Source organism: Neovison vison, chromosome 3, assembly GCF_020171115.1.
Source record: "Neovison vison isolate M4711 chromosome 3, ASM_NN_V1, whole genome shotgun sequence".
Lineage (NCBI taxonomy): Eukaryota > Metazoa > Chordata > Mammalia > Carnivora > Mustelidae > Neogale > Neogale vison.
The window spans coordinates 57,808,047-57,829,416 of NC_058093.1; the positions used below are offsets into that span (position 1 = coordinate 57,808,047).

General features: G+C 41.3%; 1 protein-coding gene across 9 annotated transcripts in view; it reads right to left on the reverse strand.

The window, feature by feature from the left end:
• RBMS1 (RNA binding motif single stranded interacting protein 1) overlaps positions 1-21,370 on the reverse strand; it is a 213,270-nt gene that overhangs the window by 92,062 nt on the left and 99,838 nt on the right. The window lies entirely within an intron of this gene.

Here is a 21,370-nt window from a genome sequence, read left to right on the forward strand (position 1 = left end):
TTTTCATTTACACCTTAAAGGGTGCCTGGGTGGCTCAGTTGGTTGAGTGACTTTCTTCAGCTCAGGCCATGATCCCGGAGTCCCCGGATGGAGCCCCGTGTGGGCCTCCCTGCTCGGCACTTCCCCCCTCCCACTCAACCTGCTTGTATTCCCTCTCTTGTTGTCACTCTCAAATAAATAAAATCTTAAAAAAAAAAAAAAAAAAAAAAGACTTGCTCATTCTACAGAAAAAGCCCTCTCCTTCAACATGCAATTAATAATGGGATTTTATTCAGTAAAGTGTTCTCTCCGTGCAACCTTAAATCGGGCTAATTTATGTGAGATTAACGTACTCACACCTTTTAAGGAATGCATCTACTGAGACTCAAAATTAACTTGCATGAAGTTAGGTGATAATATCATTTTACGATACAGTCATTTAGAAATCACTAGACTTCTGAAAAGGTTTTCAAATTCTGAATAACATTTGATTGAAAGTTGCTGATAATTTTATTGAGACTCTTGGGGAAGGAAAGAAGATTATTCTTCGAGTGTAACGAAGTTTGAGTTCCATCACAATGCTCAAATAAGGCAGACTTCACCTCGTTCTAAGACTGGCCCATGGCTCCATTGAGACATCTGGATAAGATTCCCAGGCATGCTGCCTTTTGCGCTGGCCAACCTTGTGAAATTTAACCCCTGTGAGAATGGTGTGGGAGTTGGAGAGCTTCCCGGGCCTTGCAGCAAGGAACGTTAACTATTCTAAAGCTTGAACCTAGGGCTCCGTGTGGTTTCACCATCGGCAGCCACCTAGGAAGAATGTCTGAAACTGTACTCACACCAGATAATTCCCTGTTAACCGACCGAAAGAAACCACAGCCCTGTGCCCTTCGCCACACACATGACTTTTGAGGAAGTTAAATGGTTCGGTCTGAGATGGAAGTGAGCACACCCTGAACTGCTATCAAAGCAAATGCTCAGCAGTTTCATACCAAGAGAGAAATCTTTTTCACCTCGCATTTAAATAATACATACACTAACCGAAGGACTTCACTTATATTAAGTAACAGTTTGAAAATATGAGAATGTAAAATTTTTCCCTTAACATTAAAAAAATTTTTTGCAAGCCTAACAGCTTGAGTTTAACAACCACAAATAAAACTCTTAGACACATTTAAGCACAGTTCAATTCTACTTTGGAAAGTCCAAAAAGCAGAAGACCCCTTACAATAAATGTAACCCTGCCCACCTCGCCAGCAAGCTCAGCGACTCACTGTGGAGACCGGACTCTGCGCCCAGGTTCTGCCACGACGATCCCAGCTCCACAGGATCCCCTACTACACTGGGATCCTCAGTCATCTACACGCGTGACCATTACTTCTTTTCTGTACTATGTATTTTTTATTTAATGTAGCACTGATCACAGACCATATAATCTCTACCACAGAATAGAAATACAGATCCTCTGAAGGGCCCAGTGTGCGGCTTGAACTCACAACCCTGAGATCAAGACCTGAGCTGAGACCCAAGAGCAGAACGCTCAACCGACTGAGCCACAGAAGCGCCCCTACTATGTATTTTTTTCTTCTCACCGCCCACGGTCCCTGCTAAGCTTACTGAGTCCAAACATCACTTTATCTCAAGTGATTCTATCTTAGAAGGAGAGTAGCAAGAAGGGTTAACAATAATCAATGTATAAATGAAGACTGAACTGAACTGGGAATAACCGTATTGCTTAATTCAAGAAAAAACTTAGCCGAGATCATATCCTATCAAATCTATTTGAGTTATGCCCTTAATAAGCTGTTGAACTCATATCCTTTGGTCTCATAGCCAGTTTTTCTCTAGGGGATAAAGATTCTGATTTCTAGAGGTAAAAGGAAGAGTAAGCATTGTTCCTTCCTCCGCCACAGGTAGCCCCTCAGATCCCCCAGCCATACCACACAAAGGCCTGTGTTCCTTCTCCAGAATCACTCAATACCAACTGTGCTAGCTACTCCTTGCAATTAAGCCAGGCATCCCATTTGTCACTTCAGCTTAGAACAGAGGTGCTGGAAAGTAACACACACATCTGACCGCCCCCCCATCCCAAGCCTTTGATTTACACAAAGAACTTATATCTAGGCAAGGCTGAATTTTTTCTTAAATAAATCTTTGATTAATGTCAGAGAACCAGTCTTTGCTACAAACCACAGTTCCTCAAAGTAGGACCCCATATGTTCAGTGCAGCTGTTGGGAAATGGAACAGGGTTACCTCCAGGGATAAGCCCAGAAGCAGCCTGAAAGAAGCCAGGGACCCCCTCCATCCCCTCCTCTAAGTAGCATTAGACCAACAATGTGAAGCAAATGAACCATCAGATGGTTTAAAGACTGCATTCCAAGTTTGCCCAGCTCTCTAACCTCTTCTCTGGGGTAAAAAGTGGATGCCAGGTGTGGACTTGTAGGATTAAAAGAAACATTTGGGGGTATGATTTATTGAGAGATTATTTGGACATGAAAGGAGTAGGTTTTTATTTATGTATTTATTTTTGGCAAAAGCAGAACCATGATTTACATCGCAGAATTTACATAGCTGATTTAATATATCTTTGACAGGCCTCTATATTTATTACAGTAATATTTTCTCACTCTGGGAAGTAGGTGTGGGGCACAGCCTTTCCCTGTTTCCCCTCTATTCTGCCCTATGGTGGAAAAAAGTCTCCCAACGTTCTAATCCCAGGTGGGAAATGGGGAGGGGGCGCTGAATGTGCCCTGAGGAAGAAGACTGGCCTCTGCTGAATTCTGTACAGAATAAGTTCAAATTAAAATGTTATCCAAGCATCAACTATTTCTCAGAACTAGCTAAAGACAGCTTATTCTAGGTTGACTATTTTCTGCTGTAGAAAATTTTAGATCAAAGACTAGATTTGTAAAACTCATTGAAATAAACAATTTAATTCCTAATAAAAGAATGAACACGTGTTTAAAGAAGAAAATTCAAACATAATTAAGCTGCTTATTTCTACATGTTCAGAGTGGATGAATGATAATCACAATGATTTGAGTATTATTACTGCCATATACTCCATGTTTACTATATGCCACCGGGCTAAGTGTGTTACGTGCGTTATCCTTCCTAATCCAATGAGGTAGATAGATCATTGTTTTCCCATTCTGCAGAGGAAGAAACTGAATCTCAACAGAGGCTCAGTAATATGCCACGGTCACACATTCAAGAGGACAGAGCTGGAATCAAACCCAGGTCTGGTTTTGGACACCAAAACCAGAGCCCTCAGTCAGCACTCCACATCGTATGCCTGAACTGTCCATGTCCTAAATGTGTCATTTGTATTATTTCATTTAGCTGTGCTCATCCTTCCCACAATCTTAGTATTAAATTTGATTTCTCTGAAATGGGACACTTAATACCATTGGTAACTATATATATACACATATATATGTGTGTGTGTGTGTGTGTATATATATATATATATATATTTTTTTTTTTTTAAGAAAGACAACGGTGCCCTTAAGTTAATTTAAAGAGCACACAGTCAGCTTGTGTGTGTGTGTTTAACAAAGTCAGCTTTTAAAGGGTTAGTTTGAAATTCTACCTTATATTTTTACTAAAAAAAGAATTTTGAGGCAAAAAAATTTTGAAAGCAACAGCACATTACAGCTGAACACCAGAGTCAGCATTTTAAACTTTTTTTTTTTTTTTTTTGAAGATCCTATTTATTTATTTGACAGACAGAGATCACAACCAGGCAGAGATGAGGAAGCAGGCTCCCTGCTGAGTAGAGAGCCTGATGCAGGCTGGATCCCAGGACCCTGAGACCATGACCTGAGCCAAAGACAGAGGCTTTAACCCACTGAGCCATCCAGGCGCCCCAGAGTCAATCAGCATTTAAGAACAGCTAGATTTAACCAGTGCAGACTTAAACTCTTATTCCCAGATTAAAATGCAACTGAAATGTAAACACTGACAAGGCTTTAACTCCAACTTCACAGCACTGACCAATTCAAAACAGTAACACTTTGTAGCTATGTACTCAAGAGAACAAAGGGTAAACTTTAAAAAATTAAAAAAAAAAAAAAAAAAAAAGCTTACCAGCAGAAAATATTTCACCAAACTCCATTTTCATCACTGGTTGTCTTTTTGTATCTCCCCTCTCAAAATCCCTAAAGCTTCCCTGGAGTTTGAAAAGGACCCCTATCCCCTTTCCCATCCCTTGTCCCCTTGGATGAAGTATGTAGCTCATTTACACCAATTCAACCTAATTAAGGACCTTGGTGGTTGGCTGACCCACGTGAGTGCTGACCCATCCCACAAGAGCCTAACAGTCCACCTCAGCCTTCTCTGGCCTAATTTTACCACTTCAGACCAGGTAAGCAAGCTACCCATCAAGCTCTCTATCCACGGGCAGGGCAAACAAACTAATTGCTTTCACAAAAACAGTACCTGGGCTTAATTTGCACACAAGTGATAGAAATTGATAGAAAAACAAGGTTGGTGGCGAATGAATGGAATGGCCATACTTGCAGACCCTCTCTGCACCCCCTGCAGGAGTGGGTGTGGGCACCAGAAGGAAGTGTGCTTGTCAGCAACCAGGGAGAACTTCCTGTGTGGACAGCCCTGAGGCCTCAATCCCCCCAGGAAGGCCCACTGGCCTCCTACACTCAGACAGGATGATCAACAACAGGCACGCGGTAACTACACACACAGCAGACCTATTCCCCTCTCCATCACGTCACCCCCACTCCGACACCACACTAAGTAGACACTTGTACATAAATACAAGTCTTAAGGTTGTTCACAAAAAAGGCAAAACTAAGCCCTGGTGAACTAAAATATATTAGTAATCAATGCATTGTTGTAGATTTCTTTTCAGCAAAGACAAAGAATAAAAATGAAATCTGACGTCATAAATTCTATGGTCTCATTTCCTCCCTCCTACTAACAGGCTACAAGAACTGGGCTCCAACCAGTCTTAAGAGTTGCAGCTCTCCTCCTTTCCCCATTAGTCACCAACGTCCCTGGGGACTCCAGAACATTTTGAAGGGAAACCCAGAATCTGCCTTTTAATCACCCTCAAGTCTTCTTTAAGGCTTTCAACCTTACAGTTTAAGAAGGTTATGATCCAAAATCCATAATCTCCATCTCCATCTTGCCCCATGTCAGGCGTGTGTATGTGTACGTGTGTACAGACGTACACACACCCCCACACCTACACACCATACCACCCCTGCCCCAAACAACAGAGAAGTTTAACACATCAACTATTTCCTTAATCCAGAAGCAAAATAACCACTCTCTTTGCTCAGAAGTTATGGAACATTGTCATCTTTCACCAGAAAATATTACATTATCAAACCTAACATGAACTGAGTACTGCGTAAAGATACTACATACCACACTTATTCCACACACTGGTTCCTCTCCATAAAGCTTTCAAGATGTAAAAGGAATTTAACAATTTAAGGGAATTATCGAACAGAGAGGGGGAGCATCCAAATGGGCCAGTTTCAGCACAGTTAGGATATTTTCTTTGTTTTCTTTTAGACATCTGAATGGCTCAAAGAGGGTCAGGGACAGCAGCTATGAAAGATAAAAGTTCCTGGCACAGGCAACTGGGAAAGTACGCACAGCTGAGAAGTGGGAGGTGAATTAGTGAGCGATGAGAAACTGGCCAGGAAGCAGATGCTCTTCCGGGTAGGCCAGGATGGGAGAGATCACATATATTAATGAAGAACAACAGTGCCCCTTCACACATGCAGACACTCACTTATCCATCATGTGGGAGAGAGGCCCAAAGGGCAAATATCAATCAGTCCCATTGGATGCTAGGATATCAGAGTTTAAAATGACATGGCTCATTAGTTTGTGGAACTGGTTTTCATAGAGCCACTATCCCTTCTTTGAAAATAAGACTATGGAACTGAGCAACAGATTATTCAATATTTTTTCTTGAGTTATGTTTATCAAAGGAGAGGGCCATGTTGTTATGTTAGCTATTCAAATAAAACTTAAAAGTAAAAATTTCCAATATACCTCACAATTAGGATTCTTCAAGATACTTATCAAGCTGATCCTTGCATGTAAAGTTCTATTCTCTACATAGAAACCTCTTTACCTAAGTCCATGAATAAAGCATCATTTTCTTAGGCATCAGATAAAAGAAATTTAAAACTCACACTGAATAAGATAAATATCTGTTGTATACAACATGACTGAATGAATGGACAGAGACCATGTTGCAGAAGTGAAAATAAACAAGAAAAAGTCCTTAGAAATGAAAACAGCTTAGGAAAGCTTGTTGGGGTGGACGGAGTGTTTGCAGGTGTTGAAAATCCACAGTAGAAAACAAAGCTTAGACACAGTATGAGATTTCTGAGGTCAAATTCTCTTTCAAGACCCCATAAAAGAATTAGATGCCTTGTCATCCAAATCTCTTTTAAAGACATGGTTTGTGCTCCAGCATGGAAATCAGCTTCACTGTTTGGTTCTCTCCAAAGTTTCCGCCAAGAATCCCACAGATGCCCCAAGTTGTCTGCTGAGAACTCTGGGCCAAGGCACACACCAGAGTTCTTGTGCTATTTGTTCCTTCTAGTGTTTGTAACAGTATCTATGAAGGGGGAGAAAGGTAAAAACCAACAGGAAAACCCAATATATACAGTCAACTCCTCTTTGACAAGGGAACAAAAGTAATACAATGGGGCAAGGCCAGTTTCTTCAACAAACGGTGCTGGAACAACTGGACATCGGCTTGTAAAAATGTGAATCTAGACCTTATACCCTCCCCCAAAATTAATTCAAAGAGAATCACAGACCTAAATTTAAAATGCACACCTGCAAAACTCCTAGAAAATAACACAGGAAAAAACTCAAGATGACCTCAAGTACAGTGATTACTTTCCAGGTAACACCAAAGACCTACTCTGTAAGTAACTGCTAGGGTAGACTTTATTAAAATCAAAAACTTCTGTGCTGCAGAAGAAAAATCCAAGAAAATGAGAAGACAAGCCACAGAATGGGAGAAAATGTTTGCAAAAGACAGATCTGACAAAGGACCGTTATCTAAAATATACAAAGAACTCTTAAAATTCAACAATAAGAAAACAACCCAATTTAAAAATGGGCTGAAAACCTTAACAGAAACCTTACCAAGGAAATGGGAAATAAGCATATGAAAAGACGCTCCACATCATAGGTCAACAGGGAACTGCAAATTAAAACACTATAAAGATACGATTGTACACCTATTAGGATGGCAAAAATCTGGAACACTGACAATAGCAAATGCTGGAAAGCACATGGAGCAACAGGAATCCTTGCACACTGCTGGCAGGAGTGCAAAATGGTAGAGCCACTTTGGAGACAAACAGGCAGTTTCTTACAAGACAGAACGTACTCTCATTATACCATCTAGCAATTGTGTTCTTTGCTATTTACCTAAAGAAGTTGAAAACTTAGGCCCACACGAAAACCTGTACCAGACAAATACAGCAGCCTTATTCATAACTGTCCAAACTTGGAAGCAACAAAGATGCCTTTGAAAGAATCAATAACCTATGATACATTCAGGCAATGGAATATCATCCAGTGCTAGAGAGACATGAGTTACCAATCCATGAAAGACATGGAGGAACCTTAAATGCATATTACGAAGTGAAAGAAGCCAATCTGAAAGGCTGTATGTTATGTGGTTCCCACTTACATGAGATTCTGGAAAAGGCAAAACTATGGAGACAGTAAAAAGACCAGTGGTTGGTAGTCAGGGGCTAGGGGGAGGAAGAAGGGATAAACAGAGGCAGAGGCGGTTTTTTGGTTAATGAATGATGCTACATGCTACTGTAATAGTGGATACATATCATTATATTCTTGTCTAAGCGCAGAGTATGTACAACACCAAGAATGAACCATAAGGTGAACTTTGAACACTCTGGGTCGTTTTGATGTGTCTATGTACAATCAGCCTTGGGGTGGGGGGATGTGCCATTCTAGTGAGTGATGCTGATAACAGGAGAGGCTGGACATGTGGGGGTGAGGGCAGGGGGTATGTGGGAAAGCTATGCACCTCCCTCTCAATTTCACTGTAAATCTAAAACTGCTCTAAAAAATAGTTTTTTTAAAAAATGACATGAAGAGGGGCGCCTGGGTAGCTCAGTCAGTTAAGAGTCTGCCTTGGCTCTGGCCATGATCCTGGGGTCCTGGGATGGAGCTCCCCATGGGGCTCCCTGCTCAGTGGAGCTCCCAGCAGGGAGCTCCCTGCTCTCTCTCCCTCTCTCTCAAATAAATAAATAAAAACTTAAAAAAATGGAGAGAAGAAAATGACATAAAGACAGACTGGAGACATTAGGTATAATTTATTCACTGAAAACTGTAGGGCCAAGAAAGTAAGGGAAGAGCTTAAGGCAACGGGCTCAAAACTTTCTTACATCAGAAAGAATATTCCTTATTAGGAAGGGAAAACATTATTTTTGATAATATGTATTTTTAAATTTTATTATTGATGTATAGTTAACATGCAATGTTATATAAGTTTCAGATATACAACACAGTGATTTGACAATTCTACACACTATGCAATGCTCACCATGACAAGTGGAGTTATTACGGTATTATTGGCTATATTCCCTATGCCGTATTTGTCATCACCATGATCTATTTATTTTATAATGGAAAGTCTGTACTTCTTAAATCCCCGTCACCTATGTCACACATCCGCCACCTGCCTCTGCTCTGACAACTACCATTTTGTTCTCTGTATTTATGAGCCTCCTTCCTTCTGTTTTTTTGTCTGTCTATTCATCTGTTTTGTTTTTTGGATTCCACATATAACTGAAATCATATGGTATTTGTCTCTCTGTCTGACTTATTTCACTTAGCATAATACCCATCGATACTGTCACAAATGCCAGAGTTTTGTTCTCTTTTACGGCTGACTAATATTCCACTGTGTGTGTATATCACATCTTCTTCCATTCATTTATTGATGGACACTTAGATCACTACCATATCTTGGCTACTGTAAAAATTGGAACAATAAACACAGACACGCATCTATCTTGTCAAATTAGCGGTTTTGTTTTCTTCAGGTAAATATCCAGAAGTAAAATTACTGGATCCTATGGTAATTCTATTTCTAGTATTTGGAGAAGCCTCCATACCGTTGTCCCCAGTGGTTGTAGCAAGTTATATCCCCACCAACAGTGCACGAGGGTTCCCTTTTCTCCACATCCTCACCAACACTTGTTGTTTCTTATCTTTTTCATACTAGTCATTCTCATTGATGCAAGGTGCGGTCTCGTGGTTTTGGTACTGCTCTGATGACTGGTGATATTGAGCATCTTCTTGTGTGTCGAGGAAGGAAATGCATCTAACAGTGACCTTCAGGCCTTATATCCTGCATCACATATAATGGTGTGGTATGGCACAATTTCTAAAAAAGCAAGAGTTCAAAAAAGGGAAGATCACGGATAAAAGGGCCTTGGACAGAAAGGATGAGATAGGTTCACAGAGGAGTATATATGGCTGAGTGAACTGAATATTGATGGAGAGTCCTTAAGCGTTAGATAAATGGTAGTCTTGAAAGTGGTGGGTACGTGGGGAGACGGGACAAGAGCCAACAAAGACACACACAGGAAGAATCACTGCTCATGAAAGTCAGTGGAAAGACCAATCGTCTTCACTTAGGACAAGCTGATGTTCGGGGAAGGGGAGGGACAGGAGGACGGGACTAGAAAAGGAGGAGGATAACCTAGAAATCAAGGGGAGAATAGGAATATGATGGTATAGATTATTATACAGAGGTCTCCCTGGTAGAAAATAAAATTTAAAGATGGTGAATGATAAAGGATAATCTGTGGGGAAGAAAAATGAGGGGAACTCTTCCCTCTCTTCTCTATAAAAAAGAATATAGAAAAGAAAATTTAGGGGATGGAGTAATCGGAGTATCTGGATGCAAATCCTGCCTTGGCCAGTAACTGGAACATCATCGGTGGGCAGCTCAGTTCCTCAATTGGGAAACAAGCGGGTCAGACTACATGATTTCTCCATTCCCTTCCAGCCTTCAAATTCTAAGGCTGGACCATGTTTCTCCAGCTAAGACGTATCAAAACAGAACCCAGCCAGGCCCTCGGGTCCTCTTACCTGCCTGCCAAATAGTCAGGGAAATGGAGCAGGAGGCTAAACGGGGAGCCCCAAGAAACTCACACTTTGCATCGTGCAGCCGGAAGACGCGATCATCACACCGCTGTCACGTTTCCGTACCCCACGGAGCCCACACACAGACTCCCTATTTAGTCACAGATGATTATGAGAAAGTATTATAAATATATAAGCTATACTAATATTACAACTAAAGCTCAAATGAACAAATTGTTTGAATCACATAATATTCAGAGTTCCCCAAACCAGGATCTTCTTAAGGTAAAAATACTATAGCTGAAATCGCTCAAATAACAGATCTGCCAAGACTTCATGTTGGTTAACAGTCCAGCATCTTTTTGTTTCACCATGTGATCTGTACAAAAAGTTGCATTTCACATTCTGTCTAATCTCTTATATAGAAAAGGACCAGGTAATAGCTTCCAAGATCATCTTAGAAGAAAATTCAGAACAATAAGCAAATTACACCCCAAACCACCAGCAACCAGAACTCGGTATACATAAAATCCTCCCCAACTTCAGGTATGACATTAATTACTCTTCTGGATCCTGAGCGCAGGTAGGCTGAGTGTGTTTTTTTCCTCCTCCTAAGCCCCCAAGTGAGGCATTTTCAGAGCTACACCAGTTTTCTTCCTTACCACAGAGTCTTGTGAAAGACACCAGAACAAACTTTTCTTTTCCTTTTAACTCAAAATAACTTGAAAAAGGAACACTTCCTGAGGGAAGTGTGGCATTGCCTTTATCGTGACAGTTCAGCGCACCTCGGCAATGTTCTGATTTCCTGCCTCACCCTGATGCACTTAGGATGCCAGTGCTGACAACTTCCTTCCAGCTGTTTTTAAAAGTCTATGTACAGTACAATTTGTATTTCTTGTAAGTAAAGAATTACTGCTGAGATTGCAAAGTCCTCAGGGTGGAAATTACCTATTTTAAAATACTTTTTCTGCACTTTAACAATACTTATTGAAAGTACTGTCAAGTGGCTAACTAAACGTTAAACGGAGAAAAATTGTACGAGTCAGCTTACCCCCCAAGCCCCAAATGAATTTATTCACTTTTTTTTTCTTTTAAAGACGTTAAGGGCCATGTGAATGAGCCTGCAGTATCATGGGTTTCATAAACTAACCCCCAGAGGGAAAAAAGCATTATCTGTACTTTCAGGAAACTAAATAATTACTTAAAATCTCCCCATAAGAATTTTAAAAATGAAATCTTTTTTTTTTAAAGATTTTATTTATTTATTTAACAGAGAGTGATCACAAGTAGGCAGAGAGGCAGGCAGAGAGAGAGAGGAGGAGGCAGGCTCCCCGCTGAGCAGAGAGCCCGATGCAGAACTTGATCCCAGGACCCTGAGATCATGACCTGAGCCGAAGGCAGAGGCTTAACCCACTGAGCCACCCAGGCGCCCTAAAAATGAAATCTTATCTAACACTGTTGTGATCTGCACATAGCCAAAGTAAAACATCATCACAGGAAAATTTCCTGAGTTAATACAACTCAAAAAAATTAATGAATATGTTCATTTCTTTCTCATGAAAAAATCCAGCAGTTTACACCTGATATATGGCAGAGAATTAATATAGAACAGCTCTTTATCATGTTTCTCTGCATATCTCTATGTAAATGTGTGTGTACCCACACACACCCAATGTGTGGGGGTAAAAAGAAGGTAAAAAGAAGGGAGGAGGAGATTGTCTCTAAGATACATTGTCTCTGATGTATCTGAGATCTGAGATACACTGTCTCTGATACAAAGCACAGTGGCTTTTTATTTTAAATTTCTTTTTCCCCAAAATCCACCTCAAAAATTAAGTTATTCCCTCAGCTCAGAATCCTGTATACACTTGCAGGCAAAACTATATAAAACTGAAACAAAAGTTTTGTGAAACAGTTATTTCCTTAACTATATTCAATGGACCATAATATTATCTTTTCTCCTCTATTTCCCTAAAAAAAAAAGAAATGCTGGTAGTGACCTATTAAATTGATTTGAGACCCCACTAATATTGCCACTCGCAGGTTAAAAACCAAAGATCTGCTGCATTTCTCAAACCCTGATGTACTACATCTGAACCACTACTCAGTCATTTTGGGTGGGGCCAGGACTATGCATTTCTACCAGCTTCTGGGTGATGCCCATGCATTAGGGCAGGACTCAAGGCAGTGTTCCTGGTGTGTGAGGATGATTTCAGAAAGGTTCCCTTCACATTCTAAGAAGGAAAAAGCTGCAACTATTCAGAAAATGAGATAAAGACCTTTGTTCATCTGATTTCCAATCCGGTATCTGCTCAGAATCACAAAATGTTAGCAATGAGAGAAGACATGAGAGATAACGCAATCTAATAATTCTCAACTGGTGGTATAACAGAATCTTGAGAGATGGTTGTGGCGGGGGGACAGAGGGAGGTTGTAGTCTTTTAATTTTTATCAAAGGGAGCTTGGATTTAATGATACTGAGAAACAATGACTTAATCTGACCCCTCAACTCAGAGAAGTCAAAAAGTATATCCAAGGTCATACAGCTAATGCAAGGCAGATCTAGGTCTCCATTTCCACCACTGCTGTAAAAAGGCAGCAGCCCTTGTTTGCTATAAGGATTGTAGCAAAAGTGGTAGTTAATATTAAAAAGGAGAACTGATAGGCTAGTTCTGTTAAGGCAGCCACAGAAAAACTATATATTTTGTAAAGCCTCTCCTATACCTCACATTTCGTCTACTGTCAACTTCTAGATGGCTTACTTGGATGTCTATGTCTGTGCTAGACATTAGTTTCTTGCTTAAAAAAAAAAGAAAGAAAAGAAAAAGAAAACTCACACCATCCATACCATCTATTAAATGTGTAATTCAAAACTCCTAAAAATTGTTCAGAATGGCACCATTTCTATCTCTGTATATATTAAAAATTTGTGAATAGCATGCAGAATCATTATCTGCATCGTCTATCTCCAAGAAGATGCAAAAATCAAAGAGATTAATTACAGCAGTTCGCTGCCCTTCTGTCAGAAGAAGCATATTCAGGGTCAACTGGCAATTTAACAGGCTGAGATTACAAACGTTTGAAGAATCACCAGAACTGTCCACCCACTGTTTGATTTCCCTACATATTGTCACAAATTCATACACTTAAACAAGTAACTTCAACCTCTCAATTTCTGTACCAAGAAAAAAGAGATGTGTACAACTTCTCCGTTTGGGTGGTCCAGCATTGGCTTTTATCCCAAAGCTTCACAATGATTATGCTCATATTAATTCTCTAAGATGAGCTGATTTTCCTCCAAAAGTCCAAAAATGTATGTCAGTCAGCCTTGCTCCCCATAGCTCACCAGTATACTCTGGAAAACTTACTCTCTTGATCTGACTAAACGCTTCCGCATTTTTGCAGATACAAGCTTTCTGACATGTCGGATCTCTCCTCATCGATGCTGCCTATTTGGACGGAATTCTCTGGTATAAAATGGCTTGAGACTTGCCCTTCTTGTACGGAGTCAGCCCGTGCACTATTGTCTAGTCATTTCAGGAGAGATGCTGTCAACCTTGGAGCAAGAGGATGCCTTCAAATCTAACCAGCTCAGAGGCCAGCAAGGTTCATCCCTCTCTTGGTCTTTCCTCAAGCACATGAACCGAAGCAGGACCGTGTCCTGCGGGAAGCAGAAGCTGGGAAACGGTTTCAGTATTTACATAAACCAGATGCAATTTTTTTTTCTTTTAGACTTAAAATTATTTCACAATATTTTTTGCTTAGAGTGAGGAGTTATTGCTCAAGAAGAGAAAGAGTGAAGCTATTCATCTTCGCGAACACCTTCTTACTTTCTGCCGCTGAAGTTAATCACAATGCATCAGCGGCCATCACCTTTACCAAAATGAGCTAAAGGTACATGTTGCTCATGATTAAAACTTCAGAGGGAGTTTCCTCTCCTAGGAACGTGGGGCAATAAAATTCTGGCACTCTAGGAGGGAGGACTAGAACCTCCGTGTGTAGGGTCAGATACGAGGCCCCCACGCCCCACAGCAGCGTACCTGGGGACTACACGGGAGTTGTCCAATCCCTCTCTCCTCTCAGTATATTTAGTTTCATTATAACGGCGAGTGAAAATATCCTTTACCTCTGTTGCACATAATCAAACCTTCCGATCTTTCACTGTCAATCACAATCCCAGATTAACCTAATTTATTAGTGACAAGTATCTAAACTGGGTTTCATAAATCTCTGCCCTTCTAAATAAATGCACAAAAAAAGAACACAACACCATCCCTTCCCACAGACCACAAAGAAACGTGTATGAAGAAAATCGTGTCTACGTGGAAACTGGCTTAAGAGACTCTACACACAATGACCCGTGACAGACCAGCTCCCCCCGCCCCCAGCAACCCACTTAATCCAAAGCAGCCAGTGAGCATTTCCAGCACAGGAAAGGGAAAAACATGGCCGAAGCCCAAACACTGCTGTGGCCCCCTGCCCAGACGGAGCAGATAGGAACAAAGATCCAGGTGTGGCCTGCAGCTGTGCCAGGTCTCTGAAGTTGGTGAACACAAAGCAGTGGAATCAAAACTGCAGAGCACGCCTACCTTAACAAATCATTCTGCCAAAAAAAAAAAAAAAAAGGCAGAGGGAAACACAACTTTTTAAATTTCTGTTTCTCCATACAGACAACATTACAGATCGTAAAATTCAAGTTCTCTGGATCTTTTTAATTTATTTATTTTTTTACATTTTGGACTAGATTTAGACTAGAGCACTCAAAACAGTACTCTCTGCCCAATTTAAAAATCAGACTGTAGAGGGGCGCCTGGGTGGCTCAGTCAGTTAAGCATCTACCTTTGGCTCCAGTCATGATCTCAGGGTCTTGGGATTGAGCCTGCACTGGGTTCCCTGCTCAGCTGGGAGTCTGCTTCTCCCTCTACCTCCATGTCCCCACCTCCCCCTGCTTGTGTACATGCTTGTTCCCTTTCACTGAAATAAATAAAATCTTAAAAAAAAAGAGAGAGAGAGTATAGAGCACAAGAATGAACTAAGAACGGTGGATTTTAAATATCTGCATCAGGCACTATGACTTCTCACGTGGAAAAAAAAAAGTTAGGAATGAAGAGGTAAGCTGCCTTTTCTACACCATGGCCAGGAAGCGGAAGCGGCAGGTCCACACCACACGGCACAGGACAGCAGCAGCTAACTTCACGCTCCTCCCGGCAACCAGGATTTCAGTTGCTCCCAGTTACATAATATCTGTTCAAAGTAAAATGTCACCCTACTTTTAGAAGAACTCCCATCACCAAGCAAACTGAGAAGATATAATCTAAAGGACAGTTTAATCCTGCCTGGATATATTTTTTAAAAGGCAATATGTAAGATGTAAATATTGGGGTCAGAATTTGTCCACAAAATCTTGACAGTAAGCTCACTCTGCTGTCCTGGGAAATACATGTGGGAACTCTGCCTCTGCCTCATCTCCATTCTCCCTTACTGCAAAATCCAATTTTTTTTTTTTTAAGATTTTATTTATTTATTTGACAGAGAGAGAGAGGAAACACAAGTAGGGGTAGCTGCAGAGGGAGGGAGAAGCTGGCTCCCTTCGAGCAGAGAGCCCGACGCGGGGCTCAATCCCAGGACCCTGGGATCAAGACCTGAGCCGAAGGCAGATGCTTAACGACCCAGGCGTCCCTGCAAAATCCAATCTTTACCCTGCAATCTTAGTGGATGTACAAATCCTTGCTAGCAGTTCTCTTTCCAGAAATAAATAAAAAGCCAAGACCAATGTTCTCCCCTTAACTGAAAGGGGTAGGTTTTAGCCATTTGTTTAACTCATTTTCGTTGGAGCTATAATATTTTATCTTTTTCTTACTCTCAAAGTAATCTAGGCAGTCTTTAAACACAGCTAGATGAGCAAAAACCAAAGGTGAAGGGAAAAACATTTTAAGCCAAGACTACTTACTGAAAACATTTCTTCCCCCTAGAGAACTGAATGTTCTTCATAGTCCTAATCATGAATGTTGTTGAGCATCCACAATGTTTCTAGTACCAAGCTAAGTGCTTTGTATGTATTCTTTCATTTTACCAAAACAGGGGAGGTATGATTACCACCATTATATGGTTAAGAAAACATAAGGTAAAGGATTTTCCCAACGTTACTAAGGAGGTAGCAGTCTGGTAGAGAAATGAGGTCTGACAAGCTGTTTAGGAGCAGAAGAGAAAGTGGGAGTAAGGGAGGGGGGGGATACGCTGGTAAATTTCTCCATTTCAGCCACCTTGTTGATACACAATTGCTCTAATGAAGGTTTTTAGTCATGGTTACTGCCCTGGTTACTAAAAATCTCCCTGATACCCATCAATAAAACAAAACCAAAGTTTGTCTCAAGAAACTGGTTACCAAACAGTGAAACTCAGTGACATGTTACTTCCTTACTCCCAAACCCACAGTACAACACAACTGTGAAGGAATATTAGTGCAGAACACTGAAGCAACTTGCCTTCCTTCGGATCTTCTCAACAGATGATATGTCATCTCAACAGAAGTTTAACACTTTCTAACACGGTATTTCTACATGTGAACTAAAGAATAAGTCCCCCCACTAAAAGAAGGACATGGGACCCCATCCTGTCTGATAATCCCACTCTGCGCCTGGACCCAGAGCTCTGTGTGTTTGGCAAGGTAATACAGACTGGCTTTAGGACAGAAAGCATGTTGCAGTTGCAGTGATGAAAATACCTTCTGTTGAACAGCTCGGTGGTACCTGGAGGGAAGAGAAGTCAGCAAGAGTTAGATGGTGGTGGGACCTAGGCATCTCAGAAAGGAGTTTGACAATCTACTGAGAAATACATCAATCATATCATTTTCTTAGCTGAAACAGCTCTCCTTCCCCTGGAAATCTGTTCTATTTCCTCTCTAGTGGAGAGCATCTCTGGAACAATGTCCCAACTCTACGACAGGTAGACTTTAAAAATTCCTAGTTTAGACTTCAAAACACCAGGGACACTAGACAAATTGTGATTGATAGTGAGAATTATAATTCACAGAAAAATATGAGTCCTAATAATCTTAATCTTATTGCCTCTGGATACATGAGATGGGGGGGGTCTGTCTTTTCAAAACAGATTAATCAGAATTACTCTAAACCTTCAAGAAGATGTAATCACTTTGGGACTCTACTGCCTTTGGTAATGGCCACATCTGGTCAGGCAGTTGTTACTCATTCTTGCCAGGATTCGCTTTATTAGACTCTCAATTGAAAAATGACACCTTCACTCGAATCCTTTTAATTGATTTTTAACCTTAGAGAAGTGTAAGAGTTAGAGTTATTTAGGAGACTAACTTCTTAATGGAGTCATCTGAGTGGGGTGATACAATTCTTTTGGCTGAATGACACCCCTCCCTCACCCCAGCAGGACTTAGGGGGGGAAAAAAGGGAAAGAGAGAGAGAGAGAGAGAGAGAGAGAAAAGCTACTCCTTGACAGCAGGACAGCAGAGTGAGCTTACTGTCACCTCGCCTCTCTAGAAAGTTAATTCAGTTTAAGTGTAGCCATGCTAATAAGATTTAATGTAATTCGTTTCCGTCAGGAATTTAAAACTCAACAGTTTGTACAGTAACTACAACATTAGATATGTGCATTAAGCTCTTCAAAAGTTAAAGATAAAATATAAATGGGGAGAAAATGAAAATGGTTGCACTCATTTTCTGAGGCCTGGTGTGGCTTACAATAGCAGACCTTTATTCTCTGGCAGTTCAGGGAGCCAGGAGTCTGCAAATCAAGGTGTCAATTCTCCCTCTGAGAGCTCTAGGGAAGAACCCTTCTTTGCCTTCTCTGGCTTACAGCAACTCCCCATGTTCTTTGCTCCTTGGTGGCATAATCCCAAATTCTGTCTCGACTTCCCCTGGCCAATTCTTTCGTGTCTCTCTGTGTCCGATCTTCTTTTTATAAGATCAGTTGTCACTGGATTTAGGGCCCACCTTAAATCCACCTCAATTTCATATCAAGATCCTTAACAAATGAATTGCAAAGATCTTATTACCAAAAGAATTCACATTCAGAAGTTCTTGTTGATAGGAATTTTGGGGAGACACTATTCAATCTAGTACAGCAGCTTTCTCTAAAGGTCCATTTTGACTCTCTCAACCTTACTTTTAAAAACCTGAGGTATGTGATCAAAACATGTATGAAGTGGGGCACCTGGCTGGCTCAGCTGGGAGAGCACACAACTCTTTGATCTCGGGGTCATGAGTTCAAGCCTCATGTTGGGTACAGAGATTACCTAAATAAATAAAACTTAAAAGAAGAGTATAGAGAAGTATTTTACATAAGCACCCACTTATTTAACCAATGAATTCTTTAACCATAATTAGATTCGCTGTCTTCTTGTCCATCCTCATACCCAAAGTAAGATATTTCTCTATGGCACAGAATTTAGGGATGAAGGTGGAGGGGTCACTACAGACCAGCAGGTGCCCTAGTGGGACATTTCTCATTGCTACCACATGCAAGTCTCGTCTCCTCCTCTTTTATTCAAATCTAAATCTTTAATGATAACTGTTACCCCTCCGGTGGTATTCCTTTAAGGCTCCAAGACAAACCAAGACTAACCAACAACTTCTTTAGCCAAGACAACTTCTAAGGAGGCAGTACAGCAGTTACGGTCGAAAGAATGGCTTCTGAAATCAGACCACTACCATTCACACACTGTGACTTTGGGCAAATTATTTCACATCCCCATGTTTCATCTCTTCCTCTCTTACGTGAGGATGATACTATCTATCTAGCTCGCAGGATGGTTGTGAAGATTGCACAAGCTCATCACATTAAAACGCCCAGCCTATAAGAAGTGCTCGGTCACTGTCGGCTGCACTGGAGTTCATCTTTCTCAATGTCCGCCTCTAAACTTGACATCCAGATGGCCCTGAGGGCTCTCTGCTCAGCGCAGGCACCACCAGGCCAAATCTTAAAACTGACTTCTACGTACTTTCTCAATCTTCTCCTGTTACTCTGAGGCTCTTTTGTATAGCCACAGTAAGGGAGGAAAATGGAGAAAATGGAAAACAAACAAAGATGATGCTGTGGGTTCAAAGTAGAAGTTGTTGCATAAGGCAGGTAAAATGGGGGTGGGGAGCTATAGGGGTGAAGGGGGAATTCCCAGGAAAGTCTTCCTGGAAAAGCTGGCCTGATCAAACTTGATCAGTCCTGGACTTTTTCAGTTGGGTTAGTTTTATCACTTGAAATTCTAACTTGAGATGCCTTTTGGTTAGGGACCCTCTTTGAAATCCTGAAACTTCCAAGCTATGATATGGGGAAATAGTCATCACGTAAGACAGTTGAGAAAACCATCAGCAAAAGATTTCAAAGATTGGACCTAGATCCCACCGGAAGGGGCCTCGCTTTTGTTACTCTCAGTCTTCAGAGAGAGAAGAGGAAGAGTGCAAAAGGCCATCCAATTTACATTTTTCATTATGATTATCAGAAGTGAGAAAGCGATTTTTTTTCCTTCTACCTAAGGTACCATGTGACAACCCTCTGTTACAGGAGACTCAGAGCTGGAGCTGCTACTACTGGTTCCAAAATTCCGTTAAAAGACAGTGGGGGCAACTTCAGCTGGTTAAGTGTCTGCCTTCAGCGCAGGTCATGATCCTGGCATCCTGGGATCGGTCCTGTATTGCGCTCCCTGCTCAGCGAGGAGTCTGCTTCTCCTCTGTCCCTCCCCCTGCTTGTGTGCTCTCTCTTTAAAAAAAAAAGGGGGGGGGAGACTGTTGGCCTTGAGGCTAATGTGGGGTTCTAACTACTATTGTAATAACATTTCAGCAGGAAAACCTGAGGGTACACTACCAAAAGCAATGTTACTGTGGGGTGGGGAGGGGGAAGTGTCCGGATTCTAAAAAACTCCATGTAGAGTTGCACTTTAGTATTAGAATTTTAATGTCTATGCAGTGGGATGATCTCATTTCTTTCTTGAAATATTGTAATTTTATTTATGTAGGTTAAGCTATGTGAATGGTCTAAGCAGCTAGCTCAGTTTATTGGCTAATACTCATTGATGGTCATACCAACCAGAGGCCTTTCTGCGCACTTTGTTATACTTCCATTTCCCTCTGTATTTTTCGCCAAACTGCAAGACTTTGATCACTTATTCCTATCAACCCTCCTTTGGCTAGCTTGGGCCTGTTTTCCAGTGTGCTAGTTATCTCTGGGCTAACTGTTCCTCAAAACAGATCACAAGTCCTCTGAGCTGGACGTCATCTGAAGAATGGAGAAGCATGTTTCCAACATGGGGTTACAAGTAGCTATTTTCAACAAATTTTATTACAGGGAATTCACTGGCTTATCAAAGCCTGAGAATGTCCTCATGTCCTGATCTTCCTGGCAGCTCTTCCCTTCTAGCTACTCAATAAACTCTATATAGTGGCCCGTATGGAAGTTCCAATTTTCACGATCCTGACACTCGCTAAGTGAGTGGGGCTTGGGAGGTGCTGAGGATGGAGAAAAGGCCGAGGCGAGTGACGCTGCATCCCAACAACCATCCTTTTTTACCAGACTGTTTCTTTCTGTATTCTTCCCTCAGGAGGGATGAGTAAGAATTGAGTAAACCTCAAATTTTAGCAAGAGCTTTTCATCAGTAAATGCTATTTCTTAAAATGAACAGTAACTGGTAAGTTCTGGGGCCTGTGGCTAAGGAAGTACAAGGAGCAGGGTGCCACTATCTGATGAGGGAGTCCTTCATCTGCCTCTGTACATCCGTCCAGCTGGTGCGGGGGACGGCGAGGAGGGGGCTGTCTCTGCAGTGATGTCGAGCCCTGGACCTTTCCCGTCTCTGCTGTGAATGGCAGACTTGCCCACTCTGGAGATACAGCAGAGAGGGTGAGGGAAAGGGTCAATGAAAGACAGAAAATGGAAACAGACTCTCATCACTCACTGTATTTTGGGCTCTGAGATATCCGAAATCTCTCCTCCCTGCCATGTCCTCCCCCAAAACAAGATAACATAGAGCCAGTCAAGGATCTACTTCCCCCAAACCCCTAGTACACATACATACCACAGGGAGTTACTTAAAAAAAGAAAGAAAGAAAGAAAGAAAGAAAGAAAGAAAGAAAGAAAGATCGATCCATGGCAAAAACTTGACAGGAGCAAAAGAAAAAGCTTTTCTGTATCCCGGATTTCAAAGATTTTTATCTGGTCTTTAAGATTTATGGCTGGCCCTGGATTTAAGTTGGCTCAGCACAGTAACAGACGCCTCTGAAACCATTTCCAGTTTCTTACAGAAATCCA